Below are 20,684 nucleotides of genomic sequence, written 5' to 3' on the forward strand. Positions count from 1 at the left end.
TCACTGACTATCTTGACATGTAAATGAACAGAGAAATATTTTTCCTCTTCCATAACAGTCGTTGGCACTACTTTCAAGAGAAACACCTAAATGAGTTAGAAGCCCTAAACCCACTCACTAATAAGATGTGTAACCCACCTCTGGTAAGCGTGGTGATGAATTCCTGCATCTTGAGATCTCTGGGCTTTGCTGTCGTAAACCATAGGAAGGCTGCTTATCAAACTGGTTGGAAGTAGTGAGTATACCCAGATAATAATTCTTTCAGTGTGTGTGTTGCACAGTTAACTATATGTGTGAGCTTTTGGATTGCCTCATTTAGATTGACATTTTGGGGCAAGAACTTTATTTCTTGTGCCTGATACAGAATTGAATACTTAAGGCATTTAACCAACAGTGATAACTTTGCAATGGGGATTGTTTGTGATTTGGATGTTCTCAGGTGACTGAGTATTTTCCAGCAGTATTGCAGCAGATTTTTCTCTTTTATATATCATGGGACTAATGTAGTAACAAAGCATAACTCCAGTCTATGCAAGATGAAAAGAACAATACTAGTAATTATTACATATTCATGAGTATTTCTATGCTGCGTTTATTTGAAGAAAGACGTCTCTTATAACTGTTTTATACATAGAATGCTATGGTATCTCATGGAAGTCTTCCTCTGGTGAGGAGTCCTGGAAAGAAAAATTAACGTTTGTATAAAATCAAATTGATAACGGAGTTTTTGCTTTTAAGACAGGATTGCATCACAAGGAGGTCCTGGGTCAGAGCATTAAACATTCTCCCTTGATCCCACGGATCTGGCTTCAGTGCATGCTTGGATCTGAAATCTCTGTTGATAGGTGACTGCAGCTGCCTGCAAGGAGTCTCAACTGGTGGAGTTTTATGGCCTGCATCTGGCTCACAGCTCATACCTTAAACATCCTCTAGGGAGCTGATAGTCTCATTTCGGTTCTTAACACACAAGAACAAAATTAAAATTCGAAATGCAAACTTTTTCCCCAAACCACGTGAATGTCAAGGAAATAACCTCTTCTGCAAAAACATCAGGAAAACACATCCAGAAAAGCAGCTATCACAATTGAAAGTAAAGCAGCTATTATAACATCACTAATAAACTCCTTTTTAAACTGGCTAGCAAGTGTGGAAAAATTGGAAATATTCTTTGAAATGCCTTCCAACAGCAAAGGGGAGGATATTGTGCTGGGCAGGATATTCTAGCAGGTGGGTCCCACTGCTTTCTCCTCACGTGTTTTCCGTCAAAAGTCAAACCAAAGAACTACTTTCCTTGTTTCTGTTTCTAAAAGTGAACTTTCAAAGAAAGTTCTGCAGTGGCTCTTCCATCACAAGTGGTCTAATGGCAGTGATGGGGACACAAAATGCGGAACAGAAATGCTGATGGTGTCCTTGGGAACAGGGCCCCCTGCTTACCAGCAGGCTCTCTGATATTCATGAAGGGCTGGAGCTTGGGGACTTCAGCCACCAGTTCCTGTCTTATAAGGAGGCTATTTTGCAACCATTTCACACCCTTCCTAAGGCTTGGAGCAATACAAAGGGAGATGATTTTCCCTGCCCCAGAGTGAGCTATAGCATTTACCTCCTTGCACAGGAGATGCCACTGGAAGAAGGATAAGCAAAACTGAGTGTGGATAGAGATGTTTGTGTCAGAAGCTACTCCAGCCTCCTTCAGAACCAGTTCCTACTCCATGCACCCTCCCTTGCCCAGCTGTCAGTTGACCATGTCTCTGGCATAAGTGACAGGACTATGACTGCTTTGTTGCCACAGGCAAAAGCCTGCTCTACCTGGAGCTAGAACCAGTTTTGGGGCTGCCAGGGGCCAACTGACTATGAATACATTTGAGGAGGAAACATCAGCCTCTGTCCCTACCCACAGGTCAGGAGAAGTTAGATCCAGCTGTTCCATCAACATGGGAGAACAATGACAGTTTTATAGCACAACAAATGAGCTGCTGCCCAGTGACTCAAAAACTCCAGGTCTTTGTTGCAGCGCTTTATGCTGACTGTGTTTCTGTGTTTTTATGGTACATACATAGACTGCAGATCAAAGGCTATTTCTAGGTCGTTTTACCTATAAGATTATTGAGGTTTCCTGCTAAATCACTGAGTACAGTGAAAATTTGCAGTGTTTTCATTTAACTTGCACGGTCAGCACACAGTAAAATTAGAAGGTATGTCAACTTGGGTTTGAGTACCTCAAAGAAACTAAAATGCTTAAAACCCAAACAAAAGCCAACTTATAAATCTCTTGAAAAGTCCCAGAGACCTTCCAATCTGTCTGCTGACACCTCCTGCCTGTCTCTGACCCTCCTAAATCAAAGCATTTATCTAAAGTACAGAAGTTGACAGTTTGCATTTAATAAGAGTTGCTTGTCTTGTCAGCCTGCAGAATTCTTGTTCCCGCTGGCCATTTCCTTGATGATGTGTTACAGCAATGCAGCGGCCAGCAGCTCTTACAGAAATAGATGTAAAAAGTGGCTTGATTAATTTTAAATATGCTCATTCTTGACGACAAATTTGGTTGTATGAAAAAGAGGGGATAGTCATGAGGAAATGGTGTGTGTTTCTACTAGCAGAAGTTCTGTTTCAGGGGAGTGATTACTGTTCCTGATAACACATCATGGTACAATAACCAAAAAGCCCACCACATTTTGCTTTTAGGTATTTTCAAGGGCTTTATGTTTAACAATAATTCTGAAACAGTTTCAAATTCCTGGGCACAATTTTGCTCATCAATAAAGGTAAAGGGTCTATTACACTGCAAGAACAGGGGGAAAAAAGCTTTGTGTAAATATGTGCTACTTTTGCATCTCTGAATTTTTACAGACTTAGGCTTCAGTCCCATGCACCTCCAGATGGGGTTTTTCTTTACCCACATGCTTTAAGTGAAGCATTCGCCTACATTTTGTGGGAAGTAGATTAGCATCAGACTGTAGTTTTGAGAAATATATATTAGCTTGCATGTCATGCACCATGTCCTTTTCATAAGATAAAGTTAGTATTTAGTGCTGAGTACTGTGCTAGCCATCACAAACCAGCATCCTGTTATGTTTTAACGATACTGAAATTAATTGGTTTTACTTAATTTTCCCCTTGTTTAGAAGAAAGGTCTTTTCTGATATACTGCAGAATACACATCAGATGGAGGCAGTAGTCATTAATACTAAACAATATTCATTTGTTTACAAGCATTTGCTCTTCCCTGGAATGGAAAGGAACTGTGCAGCCGTCCCGGTGATCACGGATGGCTGCATCATCTGAAGCAGCCTCTGAAATTTTAGGCAACTTCAGGGCTGTAGACCCTACTTGATAGTTGAAAGCCAAGTGTGTTGGGACCGGTTTAGGTATAAAGATCATCAGGCTGCTTGTAGCAGCCCAAGATCACCAGGACAGTCCTGCTGCCTGTTTTTCCCTTCTGAGCTGTTGTAACATCTTCAGGGGAGGGAAGGGGTAGGAGGGAAGTGGGTGAGTGTGTCCAGGCCCAGTGATAAGGAAGGATGGGCAGGTGGTTGAGGAGCAACAAACCCAGCAGAAGCCCCTCAGCCTCCCTCTATCCTTAGCTACAGATCCACACTGATGTCTTTCTGGAAGGCTGAGGAGAGTGTAGGGAAGTGGGTATGTTGGAAGGGGGGGTGACATGGCTCATGAAACATTAGCAAGGCAGTGTGGGTGGAAACATGGCACAGCAAGCCTGCACAGATTAATGTGATGATAGCAGGTGGCTAAGGATATACAATATCTATAACGTACATCTTTTATGCACACACACCATTTGTGTACGATCCTGGTGTGTGATTTCTGGGTTCGCTTTCACCAACAGTATTCATTGACAGCTCTGGAGATGCCCACATGAACCTCAGTCTGTCAGAAGAAGCATTAAGGTGTGCTGACCTCTGTTTCTCGAGACTTCATGGGTATCGTCTTCTGTCCAGCTCACAGGTGTTTTTTGACTTTTATTTCCATCAAATGTAGATGGTAATGAACCTAATACTCTTTTATTGTCCTAGGCTGTCAGAATAGCTTTAAATCTATGTACTGGGAACCTTGATCAGATATTTTTGTTTAGAATAAATTCAGTTCTAAATTTAGTCCCCTTGATTAGAAGTAGCATGCTTTCAATGCATATTTTCTTTATTTTGTGGACTACACTCTTCAAATATTGCTTAAGAAACTACAAAAAGGCAAAATACAATATTTTAAATGTCTATCTTACTGTTGTTTAAAAGGGCTGAAGTAATAAAGATGATTTTAAAATAATTGTTTCTGAAGTGAGGTTCAGGCCTGTAAATTGAGTTCAGATTAAGATGATGATGCTGGAGGTGCACAGAAAAGCTTTGAAGTAGGTATTTTACAGAAACTTATGATTTAAAATTGAAATGAATACTGTATTGAAAATCAAAGTATGCAGACCATGACATGAGGCTTAGAAATATGCAGCTGAGGTTCTGTTGACAGGAGTGGAAGGCAGCTTACCTTGTGCTCCTCTCCCCAGGGGTGCTTTTGAGAGGCCCAGTTCATGAATCTTGCTGTTGGACAGTGCTGAATCCTGTCCTATGTATGGTTGTAGTGAGAGGGATTATTTGGACAGCTTAAAAACTTGTGACCCTTTGTTTGCAAAAGGCATTTTTAAATAGGAACATTTTAGGCTCTACAAGTGATTTGTGCTTCAGTGTAGAAAAGTATTTCTTTAGTTCATTTTTCTCTTAAGAAACTCCATTCCAAGTCAGCAATCTCAACTTCTGGTCCTGGTTAAGAAGGCATCAGGCAAGGGAGTCAGGCTTTTACAGTCAAGTTTATGCAAACATGTGCACCCCCCCACACCCAGGTTTATTTTGTTACAAGGCAAGCGAGGGTCACCCAAAGCTATAGCAAGGGAAGTTGAGCCTTATTCCTGGCATTGACTCCTGTACTCCATCTATTTATATTTAAAACAGAGTTGTGATTTAGTTGCCTGAGGTGTTAGTTTATTAGCTGTAGTTGTGGAGTCAATGTAAGCTGGGCTTTTGTGGTACTTGGTCTGCAATGTAGGGCAGACCAGTGAAGTGGTTTCCTTTGTGAGGAGTCTGCCTTGGACAGCAGCCTGAGTTGTGCAGATCCAGGTCAGAGCCCACCTGGGTTAGAAAGCATCGGGCTTTAAAGTAATTAGAGAAGCCAAGTTGTGAGATACTGCATTTCATTTGGGAGTCCTAAACCCAGCATGGCCAGTGAAGCTGTGGGAGGCCAGGGGCATGGTGTGAACCCCCTCCTTGGCCATACCCAGATCCCGTTCACAAAAGAGGGGTGTGATGTGGCTGAGGAGCCTGCAGCTACTCACTGCCCTCCTTGCTCTGCAGGGGTTTCCTGAGCACGGCTTCAAAACTGTTCTCTCGGGACTCAGTACCCAAACCACACTGTGCAGCCTTACACCCTGGGAAGTGTGGGGGTTTCCTCTGGTAACAGAGCTGTGTTAGCAGTCTCCATGCCAGGCTGCGGTGAGGAGGCAGTGTGTGAAAATGGCCAGTGCCAGCTGGCTCACATGCCCTCGGCACTGCTTCCTTTTTTATAGATATAATTTATCACATGAAAAACTGTATTAGCATAGCTCAGAGTAGCCCTGAGCTCCCTGATTCATTTGAGTAACTTCTGGGAATCACAGACACCCTCATGAGTGTCTAATGCAGGGAGGCAGCCACCAGCTCTCTTGTATCATCATTTCTACACTGTTTTTTCACTGGGAGATGCAGACAGCCATGCTTAATGAGACCGTTCCCATTGCAAAAGCTACTCGGTCAGAAGACCAGATTTCTGCTTGCAGTTCACCCGTGATGGCTTGACAGTCCACACACAGGGTGCAGGCTGGGCTGACTGGTTTTAGCTGTATCTCCAAATCATACATATACGTGTGTGTAAATATGTATAATGTATGTATTATATACAATATCTGTAACATATATACATACAATGTTTGGGTTTTTTTTATGTGTGTGTATATTTAAAATGTTATTTCTACTGACAGTCTTACTGAAGAGTCAGTTATAGGCTTCCACAGTGCGTCATGACACAGAATACTGCTGACAAGGTGGTGGGCTGGTATTGATTTTGAGATTATTTTTTTAGTTATTGACACATTTTTGGTATTGACAGCATTAGGCTCTGCAGTGTCTACTAGGACCATGTTCTTCTGTTTACTTGCCACATCACCGACCCTATAATTTCTCTTACACCTCTGCATTACATTTTTACGTAGTACTCAACTCCAAAGCAAAAGTTTTAACAGGACAGTGAACCTTTTATTATTTTCACCTCTCTCTGTAACTCCAGCTGCAGTGCACTTTATTTAATTCACTGAAACTGCTTCTCCATTAATTGACCATTTATAATCCACTGGAACCATAACAATGACCTGTGCATTAAAATGAGAGTAATGGAGTATCCCCCTGACACAAAGCCAGCCCACCTTGAAAGCCTTGACATTACCACCACCCCACCGGATTAGAGGAGATGTGGTTTATATTAGTGACCTGAAGAAGGTTCATGCCCTCTGGGAGAAGGCTGTTCCCTGGAATGGCAGTGTGATTAATGGTTTATTTACAGCACTGACATCAAGGCTGTCAGGACTCTTCATCAGTCTTTGATGTAAAACACACTAAGAGGCCCTAGGTCATTCTTATCTGCTCAGAAAAATCAGAAATGAGGAGCTGTTCAGTGTGGCAACAATTCTGGTACTAGTATTTTCCATAATGGCAACAACAGAGGTAAATTACAAGGTCAATTCTACTTCTCTGGCCTAACTGGTGAGATGCTATGACCACAGAGAGACTGTGGCGAGAGAGAGCTATTGACAGGTAACGTGGTGAGAACATACAGATGCCTACAACAAATCACAGGGGTGAGTGCTTCAGTTCCTCACCAATCACAAACCAGGATGGACTTTTCATGTCCTGGGTGGAGTTGAGCTTAGACAGATATCTTTAGTGATTACTGTGTAGTCTGCAACACTGCTGTGTATAGATGCTTCCAACTTTTGATATTTAATACTTTAATACTACTTTAGAAAAGGCTTCCACTCCTGAACACTTCCTTTGTTTTCTTGCTGAGTCTGATTTTCCTCAGCTCTGTGTGCTGGTAAATCCCACGCAGCCTGCTGCTGTCATGGGCAGCTGAGCAGTGAGATAATGTAGAGGCAGTGTCAGCCCTTTCCCTCAGCCCACTGGTGGGAATGGGCTTGCTGATACCCAGTCACCTCCTCCCCTGCCTGGTCCAAGTCCTGTGGTGCAGAACTCTTGCATGAGGGCATTTGAGTTGGGCACCTTACAGTTATTGCGCCCGTGGTGCTTTGGTTCTGCATTGCCTTCACAGGGGACTGGCTTAAACATGACTGAGATGCTTGAGAAGTTCTCCTGGGCCCTGTTGAAATAATAACTGGATGAAACCCAGTTACTGAATCTGAGCCAGATAAGACTGAAAATAGTGCTGGGGTTGGGGGTGGGGAGAAAGCTATGTTGGAGTGCCTCAGCTTCCACAGAATTTCCCTCTGTTAAGAGGTCTGGCACTTGCACTATTGGCATGTTCCAACCTACTTGGCTTGGTGTGGGCTTATTGCTATTTTGTGGTGCCTGAGCAACACGACCCCGTGAGATAGCTCTTCTGCATGTGATAACCTGGCAGGCTGCTCGCTTTCTTACTGGGTTAAGATCTACACATAGCAATCTATGACTTACAGGAATATGATTACAATACATGCCTCTGAATCAAACCATTGATCTGAACAGGGCCCTGGTTTGTTCAAAACTCTGTTAACACGCTTGTTTGGCAAAGCTGGCTTTTCAGAGCACATTTTGCTCTCTCCTTGGCTTCTTGTAGAGTACTGTATTGAAATTAGTGTATGCAGTGAGGACCACCCAAAGCAAATGGTTTCCATTAGAACTAATGAGTCCTTAAGCACAAGAGCGTAGCATGTACGTGCAATGAGACCAAGAGATTTCTCTACAAATATTACTTTTGGGAAGCCAAAAGCCCCAGGATGTAGCAGGAACAAACCACCCAAATAAAGCAATCAAGAAAAAAAATAGAGAAGCAAATTAAAGTTTGTGCACAACAAAAAGCAGAGCTAAACAAAGCTGCGCTTCTCTGTTCTAACTAATCCTCTAAAATGTCTTCAGCCATTGCAGTAGATGGCTTCTAGCCCACATGTGAAGATCTTACTATTAGACAAATGATTGTAATTAGCATTCTAGCTGATTTTACTTCCTGAAAGTGCAAATTGCAAATGCTTCACGTCGTCATTATTTGACATTCCTTCTAAGTTTCTTAGGGGAATAATTCTCGGCTGTGGACCATTTGCAAATATTCCATTCTCAGCATTTGACCTTTTTGCTGTTTCCAACTGAAATAGATTTTTCTTTTTTTGGTTGGATGCCCCTTGATTAGTCAAAAATCTTGTATGTCAAAGGTGATGTAAGAGCGTAAAACCTTAGGTGCCCAGCTCTGGTTAAGCAGGTAATACTGGTCAGCAATACTCAGACACTTGCACTAGAATGCTAAGGAGTATGCACACACATCAGTGCCAAAAAAATCCAACCGTTTTGATGCAAACATTTCACTCAAACACACAAAAGGAACCCCAAATTATGTGAAAGTTTTGCAAGAAGATGAAACGTTGATTTCCAGTTTTACCCTAAAAGCTGTAGTATTTTCATGATAAGTATTTCTGTTCAATTAGTACAGTTTTCCTGTTTATTTCCCCTTCTGTTTCATGGAAGATTCGAGGTAACAGAAGTTTATGTGGCTGGTGAGTCACAACCAACATCCATTATACTCAATGCACACTATACAATTTGGTATTTTCCAGCTCCCAGGGAAAGTTGCATCATTTTTTCATTTTCTAAAACTTTCCCAGGCCACTCCCTTTGTAAAGTCTGTTAAAGGGCTTCTAGCCATTTTGTGGCCAAGGCTCTGTCCCCTGTGCAGTATGCTAGTTCCAGAATACCCTTTGGTAAATTCAGAACAAAGTTGGCCCTACCCTCAGAAGCCCCCACTCCCTTTCTTCTCTCCCTTTTCCATCTCCATATAGGAACTCAAAAGCCTAAATTATTAGATGTTGCAGAGTTTGGTGTCAGTGATGAGTAGCTGGAGTATAGAAATCAGCAAGGGAAACCTGGATTGTCTGGCACCCATCTTGGGGAACACTCAGACTTGCAACCTGGTCCTCTCCTACTGCTCTTGTCTCACTGTCACTACCTGAACCTCGTCCCTGGCCATGCACGTCCCTTAGTTCCCTCCATGTCAGCCAGAGGCATCCCTCTGCTCCTCTGTTGCCTGCCAGCCTGCCTACTGCTGGAGGGGACATCAGCAGCCAGAGCTGCACAGGGGCTGTCGTCCATGGTGCTGCAGTCAAAATGTGCTGGGTGGGGAGCCAGCGCGGGTTAGAGAGCACTCAGGTACCAGCTAGCAGCAAGGGAGCTCTCTCTTTGGGCACAGGGACAGATAATGTAGAGCTGCTCTGAGCTGCTGACAGTCAAATTCATGCTAAAGAGCTCCACATTTTTGTTAGTCTTCCTGCCTGCAGTGACCCTGTGGAAAGTAGAGACTGTCCTCCCCTTACAGGAAGGGCACAGGCTGCTCCCAGGGAGAAGAGGTGACATATTTACATGTTTTAGGTGACCAGCAACACAAGGGTTAAAGTGAAGCTTTGCCACAAGCTCTGTTTTAGGTAGAACTCAAATCAATAGCAGCTGAATCATATCTGCTTCCCGGATCCCTTCCTTGGGGGAAAAGCAGCGCTGCCAGCATCCTGCATGACACACAGGAGGACCTACCGGTTTGCTGGTCCTGCTCACAGCCCTGCAGCCAGCTCCCCACCCACCCTGCCTACACAAGGAGGTGCAGAGATTTTATCCAGCAGTCAGTGCAAGGCAGGAACAAGGGACTGTAGGCCCTTTTACCCAGTGCCATATGTTAATGGGATGGGCTACAGCTTGTTTCTGAAGCCTAATTTCTGCAGTAGAAGTTGCAGCTTGAGTGGGACGCTTTGCCTGCACTCCCCCACAAGCAGCATGTCAAATTTCTATTCTCTCTGCTGTATCCAGTGTCTAATATTGATTCTTGAGTCTGACATAACCTCCATTGCACAGCACAGAGTTCTTGCTGCGGAATATATTGCAGGGTCTGACAGTCCTTACGTTGTACGTAACAGTTCTTCAGGTTCCAAATCTTTCCAGTCTAACACACAGCAGATGTGCTTGCAGTCTTGGAGCTGTTTTGAGAAACAGCTACAGTCAATCTATTTTCAGATCTGGCTGGTTAACTAATGCGTCCTTGCTTAAGGGTGAATGTTTTCATAACTGCCCCCAGGAATATCTCATCATTTTTTCTGTCTATGAAACATTCCATTAATGAAAATCTATCGCCAGATTAATCTGTTGATATGATCTGTTCTTTAGAAGTTTCTGTATCTGGCTGGAAAGTTAATGGTTAATGGTCAACCTTTGACAAATGCACTGATTCATTTTTGCAAGAAGTTGCTGCAACTTTTTAATTCTGTAGGCGTTCCAGTTATCAAATGCCTGTGGGTTTGGATGATGTGTCTGAAACATAGCTGAACTACAACCCAAGTGCATATGTAACATTGGCAAAGTGAAAAGCAGAGCTTTTCAGAGAACTCTGAAAGTACTCTGAAAGAGAGTACTCCAGGCACTATATCCTTAGGCTTCTCTTGAAAAGCGTTAAGTGTGGAATGGGTATAACGCTGCTTCATCGCAGTTAAAGACAAAACTCCCATTGACTTAACTGGGAACAGCATCAAAGCCAAGCAATAACATCTGATAATGAAGCAAATGGGAACCTTCTTGCACAAGGAGAAACATGACATGACAGTGTAGTGCATTGCTGTGCCTGAAGTTTTGTTTGACAAGAACTGAGTGTGAGCTATCCAGTCTTGTTCGTTGCTCACAGAAAGAAGCAGAGTTGACACTGGAGTTTTTTACTATACTTTTGAGCTGTTTCTCCCCCTGTCAAAGCAGAAGCAAAACAGTGTTAGCTAAACTAGTGTCTTTTTTTTTTACACACCAGGCTGCAGAAGTGGTTTCCTGCAAGGATGAGCTGTGCTGTAGTCAGGATACAAGAATGAGGCTCTGGTGTGAGATGATAATGTTTCTCCCTGTTGGCTTGCTGGGACATTGTCCTTTCCAACCTAGTTAATTTTATGATTCTATCTATAGGAAGCCCAAGTCCATGAAGACAGTCCCTAAAAACACTGCTCAACTACTCTCTCAACCTGGAAATACTCAAGTGCCATAAGCCTCCCCTCTTCTCTGGGCTCTTCAAGCACTTAGGTCGCCTGTGTTTTCCCAGTAGTGCCCAGCTCACTGCTTCAGGGCTTTGTCTAGGCTCAGATCCATGACTAGATACTTCTCTGCTGAAGTTCCCTGGGTTACCAGGCATGCTGAGGCTCTCAGCATGCATTACTTGCCATGGGTACAACAGCCCCTTGTAAAGCAGTGGAGGATGCTTCTCTCTTCTAAAGGATGGTTAAAGATGGAGAAGTAAGTGGCCTGCCTCTTTCTGTTCCTGTTCTTCCCTTGAGCTAGGACACATGGATCTAGTTGTCTCCTCAGTTCGAAGGCACGCAAACTTTGCTGGTCAAGCAGAGCCCTGCCCCAGCCTGTAAGCTGCTGTACTGGGAAACACTGCCCTACTCCAAGCTTGCTCTGCAGTATGTACCCACCTTGTCATGCCAATGGCTGAGTGCCAACGAGAGCGTGGCTCTGCTGAGACCATGTGCATGGAATGGTGTTTGCAGTGATGTAGCAGGCATGTTCTGGACAGCATGGGGGCACAGCCTGATGAGAAATCTTAGCCTCATCCTGATCCCTGCTCAGGAGGCACAGGACTAGGAGTCACAAGCACCCGACAGCTGCCTTCAGGGTACTGCCTTCAGAGTCTTGCTCTCTGTCTTCTTGTGCTTTTGCACTTGTCTATTTGTGTCACAGGATTTAGTTTCAAGTCAATTTTACTAGTGTAAATTCTGATATTGCTCAAGGGAGCTGGGCTTTCCTGGCAACGGGTGAAGTGTAAAGAACAGTTGAAGGAACAACATCTCACCATAACACATTAGCAAGCACTGACTCAGCACAGGCGCAACACTGTAATCAAGAACATTGCCTGTTTACTTCAGCATGATTAATATCAATCATCTGCTCTGCGTTAAATGGTTAGATTCTTGATAATAGGAAATTTCCTGGAGTTATATTTGGAAATCCCATCCGTTTCTCAAGGATTTACCTGCTGGCTCTTCACCTTGTTTGGCAACAGCAATGGTGCTGGCACTGGGGTGGCCAGCACCAAAGCTGATCCAGCTGGAGGTGCTGGATGCTCAGGAAATCCCAGAGGCAAATCAGAGCTGAAAATTAATTGCTTTTTAATATAGCTCTAATCTACAGGCCATGTGTCAGATAAAATAATGCCTGAGATATTAACGTTGTTCCTAGCTATGCTAAACTTTAATCTGCATAAGGCTAAGAGGTTCCTTTTAGACCTTGGTCTTTGACATGGAAACAATTACTACTTGAATGTGGTCTCTTTTTCACTGTCATCCTGAATTTGCCTTGCCTCTTAGCAAACTAATGCATGTCGAAAAGATTAATGGATTAAACATGGCCAGGGATAAGCCTATTACACTAAAGCCCTTTAAAATCAATCCATAGCTTGTAAAGGAAGAGATCACCTGAAATACAAGCCTCTACAGGGTGCTGTGACCATCCCTATGCTATGGCTGTTGTAGGCACAACCAGACTGGGCATGCCAGCTCTGAGTGCCACACAGGCCATAGCCAAAGCTGGATATTGGGACTAGTGGAGCTTCTTGCTACCTCACTGCCACCCAAGCCATACGCAGTATAGCCAGTTTTATCATTGGGAAAGATTACTTTACTGAACTGTTTCCCTTGACTTCCCAGAGGTTTCTTTTGCAATTTGTGGTCTGAGCTCAGACCCCAAGGCAACTGGCCCAGCGGATCTTGCCAGTGGCATCTTCCACTCTGACTGCCCATGGAGCTTCACACTTCCCTGCAGCTCCACAATGTCTCTTTCAGCATTTTCTCAAGAGGTTTTGAAGAATGTTTCACAAACAACTGGCCTAACATGCTGAAAAAAATACCCATCTTGTTTATCCATGCTCCAAATTATTTACCACAACTGGTCTTCTTCCAGTATAGTTTACACAGTGCTTGAACAGTTTATTCCATAATTTAAAAGTTATCTTTAGGTATTCTTAAACATTCTGTAAAGTTTGTTTTAATGGATTATTATTTCATATATAAAAAGGTACATAGAGGGACAAGAAAGAGTGACCCTCAAAATCAGGGCCCTTGGTAAAGAGAAGGAATCTACTGTTTTGCTTCCAGAGCTGGTACTACCTTTCTGCTCCAAAACACACACTGTGCCTTAGAAGACGAGCACCTGGGGTTTGCATCCACTGGAAGTGTCACAAACTGGGGTCAACAGAGATCTGGTTCCTTTGAAGTCAACTTTGCATGTATTTGAGCTTAAGCCAAAGGGATTGTCCACACAGTAGGCAGACAAGCCTTATGAAGAGCCTTACGTCCTTCTCCACAGTTCAGCAAAACAGCAGTGGTTAACCCAGTACATCAAGATTTTCTCAAGTCAATCTCTTAATTTAATCTCAAGCCTGCAAGATCTGACTGTATCTAAGAATGCACGTATTTAAGAGAGTTCATTTTACATGTGGGGAATATAATACTGGATCCAGCTGGAGGCAGCAGGAGCAAACCCCACACAGCTCCCAGAACACAGTGTTCATCCCACTCCTAAATTACCTGGTTGTGTTGCACTTATCTGACTTCAGCTGACTGCAAATTCTTGTCATTGATCTCGTGTAATGTGAAGGCTTTATACTGACTCTAAGTCTCTTGATATTGGAAAAAGAGATGAACAGATTAGCTGCAAATAAGATGCAGAACAAGATAAACTCTTTCAGGAAAATCACTTCCATGTCAAAGAAAAATTAAAAGCCCAACAAGCAGGCCAAGCAAAATGAAGTGAGAATCGCTGATCCTAGCATTAAAAAAGAAGCCTTTGGTAAAGTACAGAGGGTCTTGCAACCTTGAGTCAACCAATAGTTAACTAAAATGACAAGTGATTTTGACCATCTCTGATGAGCTGTTTTCAGATTTAGGGAGCTTGAGTTTTAGAGGTGCTTTCCCATCCTTTTCAGAAAAATTATCTCTTGAATGTATCAGGCGATAAAATCGTCACATTGACAAAAGTGAAAGTTTCTGGTGTAGAATCTGTAACTATTTAAATAAATAATATTACAATTAATTTTTTTTTCATATAAAAACAACCTTACAACGAACCTTGCTCTTTTGGACAGTGTTTACTCTACACAGATTTGATTGATGAATTAGAATTTGATTGATGGTCCAAAAATGTTCACCATATGTCCCTTCTCTGTATTCCAGGAGACTGGATAAACATACAATGCTTTCTTGAAATGAAAGAAGATTTTATGTGAGTCATGTAAATAAAATATGTTACTTTGTGAATAAAAGAGATTTTATCTCCATAGATATTCTCATCTTTAAAAGCGTAATATCTTTTAATTTAAGTAGAGACATATAGGACAATTTGTTCAGTTTCAGCTACATTTGTCTTCAGGTTCTTATGAAAAACTGTCTTTTTCCTTGCCTGAGAATGTTTTTGTCTTCCTTTTCCTTACTTTAGTTCAGAATGAGCTTCATGATGTAAATTATATTGACAATTTGAAGTCACTGTCAAAAACAACAACAAAAGTGTTTTGTCTTACTGCAATAGCAGTGTGAAAGTTTAGATACTGTCAGGAGCGCACAGGGACTCTGAAGGGTGTAAGGTCATTAGTTAGGTTTTTTTAAATCCATTCTCTCTTCATTTCAAATGACCACTGGAATGTCATGAGCATTTGAAAATCACTGCTTTTGCCTTGAAGGTATGTTGAATCTTTGTTGTGGAGAATGACCATAATGCTTTAAAATCTAACTGACCATCAACATTTCCAGATGTGCAAAGAGGACTCGATTTTTTCTCAAAGCTGCTTTTCAACACACAGCCAAGCCAGCAATGCAGTTCAGAACATATGGAAAAGGCACCAAGTGTCTGACCTTCTGCTGGAAGAGATCTTTACTTGAGATTTGTCCAGTGTGTATCTTACATAGAAACTAGTGCTAAGTATACAAAGCAAAACCACATTTTTGGCTTTAGTGAAACAAATTGCAGCCCCTGACACTCCAAAAGAATGCAGGCTACAGAAAAAGGAAGAAAAAAGATTTAACACATCCAAAGTAAAAGAAATCCAACATGCTTAAATCCAAACCCTCCCAAATATTGTATTTAAGTGAAAATATCATGGGAATAATTTCCTTTGATAGACATAGAATTTCTGCCCAAAAAATCCCGTGCACGTCTCTTTCAGCATGTACTCTACATCTGCAGTAATATTGATTTTCATGATTTTTAATTATTGTTGATTCTTTAATAGAAAACTGAAGTGAATAATACTGTTTATTTTTGAGAAGAGAAATTGCTCATATGAATTAAATTATTATTCATGTAAAGTGGTGCAGATTATATGTGTGTACTCTATTACACATGTAATACAACTGTTAATACCATGCTTCCTTCTTCAAAAGGAGTCTTTTGTTCTTTGTCTCTTTTCTTCTTTCTCTATAACAAAGCAATGTACCTTTAAAGGAGGAAAATTCCCAAAGTAACAAGCAAACAAAAACCTAAAGCTTGATTTAATGTTGTAATGTTATGGCAATAAATGAGGATTCAGGAAATGTCCTATTCCAAATGTATAGCTAATAACAGAGACTTAAAGCACTGTTATAAACCATTCACCAATTCTTTGCTAGGCTGTACTCCAGGGAAACTGTATTCTGCATTGCAGAATTCTAGGGCTGACAGAAACGTAAATAGAATAGATGTCTATATTGGAAGAAGATTTTGCTTTTCCATATTGAAACTATCTCAGAGAATTCATAAATTTAACAGTGGATAATACTTTCTGTTGCCAGACCCCAGGTATGATAAATGTATCCTTTCAGAAGAGCATTTTAGCCACTTCTGTTGTGAAGCAGCAACAGCAGAGTTGGCAACTGTATAAATTAAAACTTATGAACCAGACGGGATACTTAGCTAGTAAAGCTGCTTTAAGGTTTTCCTTCCAAGTACAATGCCTGTATCAGTCCAAATATTGTTTGTTTCTCTAGAGTGTGACATGCCATTTTGCTTAATTTTGTGGCATAATTTGAGTTCAGAACTCAGGAAGTAGAAGGTGATTACACAGCTATTTGCATTTATCACTCTTGCTGCCAGTAAAGCAGTGAATCCTGCCATAGGCTCAGCCTTTTTGAGATGTTTGGAACAAATGTATTTCAAACTAGAAGCAGCTATTTTTACACTGGAAAAAAAAAGGTGTATAAAGAACATTTTATGTTAGTTTAAGTGGATCAGTTTATAGAACTAGAATTGGCAATATCATCAATTTCTCCTTGTTGATAAATCGCCCAGTTGGCATTAGACCCTATTGAAATATATTTTGTCTTTCTAGCATGGAAGTTGTGCTTACACATTTTTCTCTCATTTTGTCAAGTTTGTCACATGATGTATGAAGAAGTGAAATCATTCAAACACAGCAATTGAAAGACAGCTCATCCAAAATACTAACTGCATTTCCATGTTAATGTTTGAGCCGTTCCAAATTCTGGCACATCTTGTAAAACCCTCTCAGATATTTTCATTCTTTGACCAATATATGGAGAAACCTCTTTGCAGAAACTATCTTCAGAATGCTAGCTAAGGCAGGAGTTGATGTCCTTGTTTGTCTTGTCTGGGTTCATTACAGAGTCTGTCCTCAAAGAAAGGTTCCTTGTACAAGGGATGGCAAACAATTAATAATAGCTGTATCCTGAGGGCACTTGGTGAGGGGTGACACAGGCGAATGCAGCTGTAGCCACAGGGTATGTGAGAGAAGCACTCATGCACAAAAACCAGATAAAGTGAGAAAGGGGACACAAAAAATCAAGGGGGACTTCAGCTGCCAGGACCAGCAAAACAACAGTGAGTTAGAATGGATTAAAAAAGACCAGGAATGAGAGGCAGAAAGTCTGGGTGGTTGTACGGGCTGCTGATCCCATTCACAGCTATAAGAAATAAGATTTGTTCCAGGTAGCTTTTAACTCACAATAAAACATTACAAAATATTTTAGAAAAAGGTCTTGCCCAGGGGTGTTTGCAGATGATTCTCTGGAGGGTGGCAGGATATAATGCCAGCTCTTCATACAGATACAGCTCATGCTGCAAAAATCTGTCTGAAATTAATCCTTTCATCACACTTTGTTGGCTACTCAGATGACTTCTTTTTACGCTTCAGAAATGAAGAGGATGTAAAAATAGTCATATGCCATGGAAAACATTAGGGACTGCTTATGTGTGTCCAAGAGAAAATATATGGCCTCTGGAACCATTTTATATCTGCTGAAGCCATTATCTTGGTGGAGGGAGAGTGCTTGGGGATGAAGGGTTCAGGTCCTTGACCACAAGGCCCAGTGTCAGCTAATGAGCAGCCTCAACCAGCTTCAAAGGCCTTTCTAGCTAGTTCTTTCTGCTTAAAAATGTTATGACTCTGGCATGGAATCTCTTTGATATCACTATATGTGGGCATTGATGTGTTCCTTGTCAATAGGTTTAGGAATTCAGCTACTTGCTTTCTAGTACAGCAGCCCCATGTTGGAAGAAAGTCCGTAACAGAAAAAAGAACATGTTTTTACACAGAAACAATCTGATATGTGAATGAGAATACCCATCAGCTTTGTCAGGGCACACTATTATTGAAATATATTCTCTTTCCCCTTCCCACAGGGTAATTTGGTGGTTTGTGCCTAGCAGTAAGGGATAATTGAAGACTGAGAGGGTTAGAAGTGATTTGGTTTGAACCCAACAGTCCATGGGGATTTTTACTATCTGTGCCATTTACCAGGCCTGTGGTTGTACTGTAGTACAAAACACTCACATGTCGTTTTGCCTTGGTCTATCTTGACAGCTAGTTTATACCTTAAGACTTAAAGGGATGGGACTGAAACATGGATAGGAGTCCCAGGTAAACCAAATGGGGATTTGGCATCCCAAGTCAGAGGTCCTTTCCTTTTTCTTCTTTCTCATGACTCTGGATTGAATGATAAAGTGCTGTGGGTCAGGCCAGTGAGGGGAGGAGAAATTAGTCATTGCTGTTTCCTCACACTCAGCTTTGATCAGATGTTATTCTTTTAGTAAACAAAATCCTTACTACTCCAACACTGATCAGTTGCTAGTTTAATTTGTATTTGACTTAAAGGCTTCAGAATGCCATTTATCTTATATATGCCCCTGGTCTTGTTTTTCTGAATGTGCTAAACAATTTCCTCCAGTCATACCCCAAATACCCCGCAGTCTTTTCCTCCCTTGGTCTTGGTTCAAATGTCTTGGTGGAACACCTGGTGTGGGCTCCTCCTCTGAGCTTTGCCTTCAGCTGTGTCCCTGGCATGACAGGTAAGCATAGTCTCTGCCATGGCATCCACATCTGGAGATGAAAAGAATGGAAACTGCCTCCTCTTTTAAAGCATTTTGAGTTCTTTGATACTTCTCTGGAAAAAAAGTCCTCCAAGCTCTGATTTCCACTCCACAAAAGCACATGTCAAATAAGACTAATGTTTGCAAAATTTGTCCCATTTTTACAACAGCGAAACTTACTGTAACTGTGCTTGCTAGGGGGTTGTCACAGGAGAGTCTCTGCCCTTTAATACAGTGCTGAGACCATTACAAAGACTGCACGTTCCTTCTGATTACTCTTGTTGCTTCACGCTCACTCAGTTTTTTTAGTTTTGGGGAAGTTGAAACAAAGTTAACGAGTGCCTGCCTGAAAGTAAGATTATGGACTGTGGATTGCTGGGTTGAAACCTAAGCAAGCAGGGAGAGAGGAGGACCATGCATTGACCTGAGTACAAACCAGTCGGTTCCCATGGGAAAGATTAGTGACATTTGCTGAAGTGAGTTTTGAGAATGGGTTCAGGAGATGTGTTGATATAGCCAGTTGCACCTCACCTTTTCCAGCTCTGATCCCCATCTCACAGAACTCTTAGGGCTTTGCAGCAGCTGCAATTAATTCTATCACAGTGGAGTGGGACTGTACGTTGACTTCTCCCCCTGCAAAGGCACAAAGATATTCCTTGGTGTTCTGCTGACTGCTCTCACTGGTGCTGTGGAAGCCAACACTACTGAAGAACTTTCCACTTTTTTTGATAAAAAAAGCTGAATTTAATGTTTAATAATAGTTACAAATAATTTTGTAGAGCATGGAGTAGATGCTTACTATTAGGAGTATAAATTATTCTTTCTGTAATTCATATCTAGGAACATAAACATTAACTTAGAAGCTTAACTTTCATGGCTAGTGTTTGAAAATAATGCTCCTGTATTTTCATGTATGGTGATCTCTGGAACATTTCAAAAACACATGCTTTACATCCCCAAAATGTCAATGTGCACTTTCTGGGCAATCAGAAGATACGTTATCCATCATTAAAACAGGGTTTTGAAGAGTTGCTTAGAAAGAAAGGCCATTATGTTTCTGTGGCATGTGACTTTTAAAGAGGTCATAATGTAGTCAGTGGCAAGTGTGGTACAAGTTCTACCTCAACTCATTATTCAAAAGAGCAGGAAATTCACAGATAACACACAATATATATTTGGTAAAACACAAGTGTCTGCCATTGCTTTAAACCTTTATGTAGCATGTACTTCACTCCCTGAATCTTAGGTTTTCAGACTACAAAGGAGCTTTCTAAATAAAAGGGCCAAAAACATTGTTTTCAAATCCGAGGCATGTTTTGGTTCAGCACTCTCTGGCCACCACATAGGAGTGATACAGATCTATGCAGGTTTGTCTTCCCCTGAGGTTAAGAACATAATGGCTTTTTTCCTTAACAAAAATACACTGAATCATACGTTTTACTTAAAAGGTTTCTTTCTGGAAGCCAGAGCTGTTTCAGAAAAGGTATTTTGGTGCTGCCACACTGGGATCTAAGAGTTCCAGGTTAGCACGTGAGGAGAATGACATGAAATTCTTTAATTCGTGATAGGAAAAATGTCACTGTTATGTACTTTAATGACATGTACTTCTAGGTGCTGCTGCTATTAGGGAAACTGAGGAAGTAAAGCATGCCAAAAAAGCAACAGTATCAGCAATGTCCTGTTAGTTTTCTTCCCAGTTCTTTTCTGCTCTAACTGTGGCAGTGCAGCAGGGTGGAGGGGAGTTAGCAATCATTTGAAAGGACTGGTTAAATTTTAAAAGACCAATTTTATTGCACAATAAAGGAATTCTTCATTTACCTCCAGGATTCCACATTTTTTTTTGTTCCATCAGTGTGTGTCTTTTATATTCCTCACTCTCCCAAAGGTCCATCATGACTCAGGAAAGAATTTTGTTGCAACAAACTGCCATTGTTTGTATTTGGGGTCATATTTTCTAAGGCACCTCAGAGTAAATCCATGAAGAACAGGGGCTCTGCTGTGCCTCCCATTATGACATCTCCCTGGATCTCTGTGAGCACTGTCTGGGTGCTGCGCTGCCCAAACTGTGAATGGGGAAGTTGG

At 41.7% G+C, this 20,684-nt stretch overlaps 1 protein-coding gene across 2 annotated transcripts in view; it reads left to right on the forward strand.

The window, feature by feature from the left end:
• The first annotated feature begins 3,842 nt into the window (after window positions 1–3,842).
• LNX1 (ligand of numb-protein X 1) overlaps window positions 3,843–20,684 on the forward strand; it is a 173,948-nt gene continuing 157,106 nt past the window's right edge. For both annotated transcript variants that reach the window (XM_061352450.1, XM_061352487.1), the window contains exon 1: window positions 3,843–3,960. The gene's annotated coding sequence lies outside the window, so the exon portion shown is untranslated. The remainder of the gene's footprint in view (window positions 3,961–20,684) is intronic.

This window comes from Neopsephotus bourkii, unplaced genomic scaffold (genome assembly GCF_033783945.1).
Source record: "Neopsephotus bourkii isolate Nb327-2 ecotype Australia unplaced genomic scaffold, CSIRO-AGI_Nbou_v1 NB_54, whole genome shotgun sequence".
Lineage (NCBI taxonomy): Eukaryota > Metazoa > Chordata > Aves > Psittaciformes > Psittacidae > Neopsephotus > Neopsephotus bourkii.